Genomic DNA, 7,229 nt, shown 5'->3' with positions numbered 1-7,229 from the left:
TTATAACCAGAAAAAATATCTTTGCAAAATAAAGTTGAAACGAAGATTTTTATTTCAAAGAAAGAAAACCTGAGAGAAGTAGTCTCCAGCTGACGTTTACTAGAAGAAATGTTGATGAAAGTTCTCCATGAAGAAGTATGATACCAACGGGCAGCTTGGAACACAGAGAATAGAAAACACAGCAAACATAAAGTTATGTGTAAATATGAAAGATATTGTCTGATTTTTAATTTTTAAGGTAATTCTATTTATTTGTTTCTTTGTTTAAAAGGTCATTTTAAGGTCATTTAAAACAAAACCAGTAATAATGCACAGGCTTCTCAACAAATTGCTCTCCAACAACTGAAGATCTGTATGTAAAAAAAATGAAACTCAACCCTTTCCCACACGGTAAACAAAAGTTTACCTCAAAATGGAGCATACATCTAAGTGTAAAAAATTGAATGTAAAACTACTAGAAGAAAACAGAGAAAATATTTGCAACACTGGTGTAGGCAAAAATTTCTTTGGACATGAAAAGCACAAGCCATGAAGTATTTTATGAAAAGGATTCTGGCAAGTTTCAAAACATCTGCTTTTCTTTTTTTTTTTTTTTCTTTTTTTTTTTCAATGTTTTTATTTATTTTGGGGACAGAGAGAGAGCATGAACGGGGGAGGGGCAGAGAGAGAGAGGGAGACACAGAATCGGAAACAGGCTCCAGGCTCCGAGCCATCAGCCCAGAGCCTGACGCGGGGCTCGAACTCACGGACCGTGAGATCGTGACCTGGCTGAAGTCGGACACTCAACCGACTGCGCCACCCAGGCGCCCCAAAACATCTGCTTTTCAAATCACTCTGTTAAGAAATACAAAGGCAAACAAACAGAATGGGAAAAATATTTGCAAATATATATCTCATAAAAGCCTGTGTCTAGATATATGAAGAACTCCTACAACTCAATAATATGAATATTACCAACCAAATTTCTAAAACTGGCAAAATTTTGGAGAGATACTTTGCAAAGGAAGATACTCAGCCCAAAAGCACATGAAAAGGTGCTCAATATCATTAATCATCAGGAAAATTCACATTAAAACTATAATGAGATACTACGTACCCACTAAAGTAACTAAAATTAAAAAAACTGACAACGTCAAGTGCTGGAATAGATATGGAGCAGCTGGAACTCGCCTATGTTTTCGGAAATAATGTCACACGGTACAACCACTATAGAAAACTCTGTGGTTCTTTTAAAGTTAAGCATACATGTACCATAAAATCCAGCAATTCCACTCCTAGGTATTTACCCAAGAAAATGCTAACATATGTCCCAATAAGGATTTTTACACAGATGTTGAGAGAAGCTTTGTTCATAATAACAAGTGGTGGTATGTTCATACAATGGAATACCACATAGCGATAAACAGGAATGAACTACATGGGGTACCTGGGTGGCTCATTCGTTAGGCATCTGGCTTTGGCTTAGGTCATGATTTTATGGTTCATGAGTTCGTGCCCCGGATCAGGCTTCCTGCTGTCAGCACAGAGCCCACTTCGGATCCTCTCTCTTTCTCTCTCTCTCTCCCTGCTCCTTCCCTGTTCACTCTCTCAAAAATAATAAATAAAAAAAATTTTTTAAAGGAATGAACTACAGCTACTTGCAACCACATGGACGGATCTCAAAAGCATTGGGCTGAATTAAAGAAGCTGGACACAAATGAGTACATGCTGAAAACTTTCATTGGTATGAGATGGTGTCAGAAGGCAGATTGGGAGTTTGCCTAAGACCAAAGGTGTGGAGTGTAGACAAACTGGGAAGAAGTGTTAGAAAGACTTGCACATGGTGAAAATGTTCTCTGTCCTCACTCTGGTGGTGATCACGTGCACATACTCGTTTTTCAAAACCTCCTCAAAACTAAACTCACGTATGTTTTATTGTATGTGAATTGTACCTCAATAAAGCTTATTTTTAAAAAGACACCCCCTTTATAATGGTACAGGTAATGGAATAACAGCAGCCTCTAGCATTCTAGGTTGTAGTGATGGGGAGAGATGAGATGTGAGCACCGCGCCATGTGTCACTTCCAGTGGAAACGTAAAGAGCCAGGACGGATTTCCCCACCCTCCCTTTCCAGTGGTGCACTGGACACAGAAGAAGCACATGTCAAGATGCTCTCTCATTAGCTCCAACAGCCTCAAGGGCAGCAGCAATCCCACGATTCTGGATCCCAAAAGGATCCGAGCATGTGATTATGAGTTGTTTCTCTGAAAAGGGGAGCTGATGTTTCCCAAGCCTCCACGACTCTTTACTTTATCACCATGGTGCCCAGATTTACATGTTTATGAGAAGCCAGTCTAAGCAGCTTTCCCTGCCAGGAACCATCTGTACCCCACGGGGACTGAACCCACAACCATGGCCTCTTAGGAGCTGACCAGCAGGCCTGGTTCAGAGGTCTGCATCTGGCTTTCTGCTCTGCACACATCCTTTTGTCTGGGCTCCAAAGCCTAATGGTTGAAGCTTCTGGAATGCCCCAGGCACTGCCGCATCAGATGTTTTTTCAGCTTCAGCGATTCACAAATTTCTATTTGAAGTACTTTCTCAGGATAGCTATATTATTGGAGCCCCTTTTCTCCAGCTGCCCCCAAAATGAGCTGTTCCCCACCCTCAGTTTCTCCTGACAGGGAGGTGTTCCTCTGGAAGTCTGATTTGAGGCCATGCCTGCATTGTCACCATGATCTAGGTTCTGAAAGCACGGTGATGTTCTGTGTTTTGTGATGGAAGTTTTGGCAATACCTGATGCCAAGCAGGTCCGTGCAGCCAGCCTGGCATCCCGTGTTTCCATGTGATCCCAAAGCAGTTGCTTTGAGCTTTCAGCCCTCCGGTCGTGGGCTCCCCTGAGATGACACATCAGCACAGGAGAGAGTTTATACAGCACTGTTGGGTGTGTGTGAATACACATCTTTGGACAGAAGTAATCTAGCCACTGAAGGCCTACTACTGAGTTTGGAGCCACAGCATGTGCTCAGAATAGAGAAAGACTCATTCTCCATCCCGTTCCACTCAAGAGGAGTTAAGACACCTGAAGCCACTCTATTAATTTTATCTACTGAGATGAAATCTTCTAGACCCTGGCACCATATTTGTTCGGAGAGTGCATTGATTTGGGCCCGCGTCTGCATTCCCGATTGTGTCCATTTAGCTCCTGCAGGAAAATGCCATTTACATGGACAAGGATAGTGACAAGAAGGGCCTTATGATCAAGGAGTTTGACTTAAGGAAGGATCATCCCAGGGGCACAACACAGCAGTTAAGAGCCTGGGCTCAGAAGCTAGTCAGCCAGGCTTGAATCCAGCTCCACATTTAATAGTTGGGTGACTCAGGCAAGATGCTGCACGTCTCCAACACCGTTTCCTCATCTTTAAAAATGGAGATCAGGAAACATTGAAACATTAAAGGAGCATTAAAAGATGATGTACGTAAAGGGTAAGCACACTGCCTGCGGCACAGTAAGCACTCAGTTAATATCAACAGAAATGACTTTTCTTTGTGCTGGACCTCCCTGTGGAGAGCAGACGTAAGCTGTGGAAGAGCCGTTGTTATGTGCCCATCTGACTCCATTTTATTTTCCACTTTTTAAGTATTATAGGCTCAAAGACTACCCGGGAAATTAGGTTGGAGTCAGGTGACTGAGTTGTGGCCAACGGGAGGAGGGTACACGTGATGTATACACATTCAGGCCTGACCCTTAAAAGGTCCTCACTTGTGGCCTCTCTATCCCTCATTTGCAGAGCTAGAAATGGAGGACCCCAAGATGGCGGACCCACAGGATGGAGGAAGCTCAGATCCCTGAGCGCCTGTGTGGAGAAGACATGACAAAGAGAGCTGCCCCACATGTTTTGGACTTGGTGACAGTAAGAAATAATCGTTGATCATATTGAGCCACTGACATTTCGGGACTTGTTACTTTAGCATAACATAGCCTATCCCGACTAATTCACAAATGAAAACCAGCACAGGGGCTGGATGGGGAAACTAGCGGGTCGTGACGCAATGCACATTCCCAGTCAGGTGGAGACGAGCACCATAAATTTTCCTTCACTAGGAAAATAATTGTCATAATTTAAAAACATTGACTGCCAATTCCCCTCCCCCCCCCCAATTTCCCACCGGAACTAGACGGTTGTGACAGCATGGGGCAGGTTTTGTGACATGAAACCCTTCGTCTGAACTTTCTGGTCTTCATAGAGCACTACTGTTGCTCTGCTTCCATGCCCCAAGTTTTGCATGATTCTGCGGATTAAAAACATCTTCTCCATAAATTTCAATAAATTGGCAGTGATTTTTCTGCAGTGGAAACATATTCTTATTTAAAATTGCACGTCATGGCATGTATCTCATCTGGGGACCACCTGTCAAAGGAGGCGGCCATTTGTAATTAAGGGTACACAGAGTCCTAAACGATGGCAGCCAGTCCACGTTAGAACCTGACCACATGTGTTTAGCAAAACACCACACTCCCGGGACCAGGATTGTCCTATGCCAATGGGCCAGAAATTAACCCTGTAAAGAAAGCTCTGTTTTGAAGACCCCAGGGCCTTTGCATATACTATTCCCTTTGTCTAGAATGCTCCCTCTTCATAGAACTAGTTCTTCTTCCAATCTCTTACCAAATGTCACCTCTTCAGAGATACCTTCCCTGACTATTCTTTCTATAAAAGGTACCCCCTCCCTTAATTCTCTATCTCTGTACCCTATCCATATCCTTCATAGTAATTATTACAATCTATAATTTGGGTGGGTTATTTGTTTACTTGTTTATTATTCATTTTCTCACTCCAGTCCAGTTTGAAGGAACCGGGCCAGTAGTCTCTTCTGGAACCCAGAACTGAGACTACCTGCAAGGTATGGGGTAAGTCATAAAATCAGGGAGAAAGCAAGGTTACAAAAGGAGGAGAAGAAAGCTGGTGTGCAAAGAAGGGCAGAATGAAAGGGCCTGGAGTTCTCTTGGCTCCTACTGCTCCAGTTCTGGTTCCGGCTGCATTTCCTTCTCCAAAAACTTCAAATAAATTCCCCTTTTGTGTTTCAGCTAGCTTGGGTGGGTTTCTGCTACTTACACCCAGTCTGTCACTTAATTAACTCAGAGGAAAACAACCAAATAAAGAAGCAAGGTCCCAGTTCAGTTCATTGCAATTTATTTAATTTAAAAAATAAAAACGGAAACAAAACAAAACGAAAAATGAAAAACAAAACAAAAATCAGTTTCCAATGAAAATACACACACTTTGGGTGGTTATCCAGCTTTTGCCCCCCTGTAGGCTGTTCTGGGCTCAAACCAATCAAATGAATGAAAACCAATTTTGACTGGAGCCATAAAGCATGTTGCACCAATTAAATTACACCAATATATTATTATAATACCTTTGAAATGCCTTTCAGACCAATAAATAAAAAAAGACAAATTCAAATAAAAAAGTCAACTTTTTATTACCAAAAAAACATAGAAATTAAATAAAAGTCACAACACGGATTTTAAAAAAAAAAAAAATGTGCAGTCAAGTTTCTCTCTCTCTCCTTTTTTTTTTTTTTTTTTTTTTTTTTTCTTCTTCTAGGAATGATACCATGCCAGTAAATCCCTACAAAACATTTCCAGTTTGGCAATAAGCAGTCAGTCGATCATTCACATTTGTACTCAAGACAGCAGGCCAGAGCAACACTCACCTGAATTCCCCACCCCCCACAAAGGGCTCCCCATCATCTGAAGAAGCAGCACCTTATAACAGGGATGGAAAGTCAGAGAGCACTTAGCATTTTCATCTCGCCTAGGGTCTTGAAGCACTTCCTGAAAACTGATCATGCCTTAAAATTTACCTGTAAAAAGAAGTATAATTCTACTCCTTTGGCAGATGTGTAAACTAAGACACCGAGAGGCCCACAGAGGCAGGGAAAGGACCAGGACAGCTGACATGGATTCTCCTGCTTGGTCCACCAGGTCATGAAAGTGTCTCTCACCTGTAAATTCCATGGAAATGAATCGAGCATGACTTCCTTGGTTGGGGATTGACTGGTAGGGACGATAGGACTTAATCAGGAAGCAGGGGAGCTGCCCGTCAAGAGCTCTTCTCTCTATTCCAAGGTTTTCCTTGAAAGGACACAGTCAACATGGCATCTAGAATCACAGGATGTTAGCAGAATGTCCGAAGCAGGCAGGGCCTGAGAGACTGGCTAATCCACCCCTCCAGCCCTTGCTGAAGGGAGAATTTAGCCCTCAAAACACTGCAGGTGCCTAAGGCCATCGACTGGTTAGCAGCACACCAGGACTCAGCTCAGAACCTCCGCCTCTGAGCGGAGGCTGTCTTTGCCACAACCCACTGTTGGTGTTTATTGACAAAAGAGAACATGCAGGTGTGGGGCTTTGGGGGGAGGGGGAGAAGCAGAGCGATGTTCCTTAATAGTGTCATTTTAGAAGGAAGGAAAATATTAAACAAATGCAATCACTTGGCAAAAGGAAAAAACACATCAACCAGTAGGTAGGCGCTATACCTTCGTAGGTGTCATACCTTAAGTCATACTGACAGCCACCAACTAGGCTGGCCGAGCTGCCACGCGTGACGGACCAGCAGTGTGGCAGTATAGGCTGTTCAGAAAAGGTTGCATGAAATGAGACATGGAGTGGGGAGCTCACAGGCTGCAGGATGCCCTCCATGCACCCACACATCCCCCACACACAATTAGCTATCTACAGATTTTTTTCCCTTTGAACCTATACTGGAGTTCAGGAAGGAGGCGGCATTGAAGGAAAGAAAATCGAGAAGCTTCCCGTAATGCACCACTCAGCTCAACCTGAAGGCACGCACAAGCCACAACCCCAGAGCTAGCGACGGGGGACAACTGGAGCCATCTCCTCAAGAAAAGGGCAGTTTCATTCCAATGATTGTTCTCAGTGCCTTAAGGTGAATTCTTTCTCATCTCTTTCTGAATGACTGTCTATTGGTTTTCCCAAAAATACCCCCGAGACTAGTCTTCCTTATATATCTATGTGGCTACCAGAGGTTGGCCATCTTGCATCAAAGGGTTCAATTTTCCCAGGCCAGTAGGATCTGAAGTCATCCCAAATTCCCCAAAGAAACCACGAATTCCATACCCGGCATCTGAAGATGTCCCACTGTGAGACTGACATCTTACCACCGGCAGTCTGGGGCTCCAGAAGTTAAATACTTAGTTGTATTACTTTTTAACCGAAGAGTCCTGC

This window comes from Herpailurus yagouaroundi, unplaced genomic scaffold, assembly GCF_014898765.1.
Source record: "Herpailurus yagouaroundi ecotype Mexico unplaced genomic scaffold, PumYag 182, whole genome shotgun sequence".
Taxonomy (NCBI): Eukaryota; Metazoa; Chordata; class Mammalia; order Carnivora; family Felidae; genus Herpailurus; species Herpailurus yagouaroundi.
The sequence above is the reverse complement of the archived record's forward strand: the minus strand, read 5'-3'. Positions refer to the sequence as shown.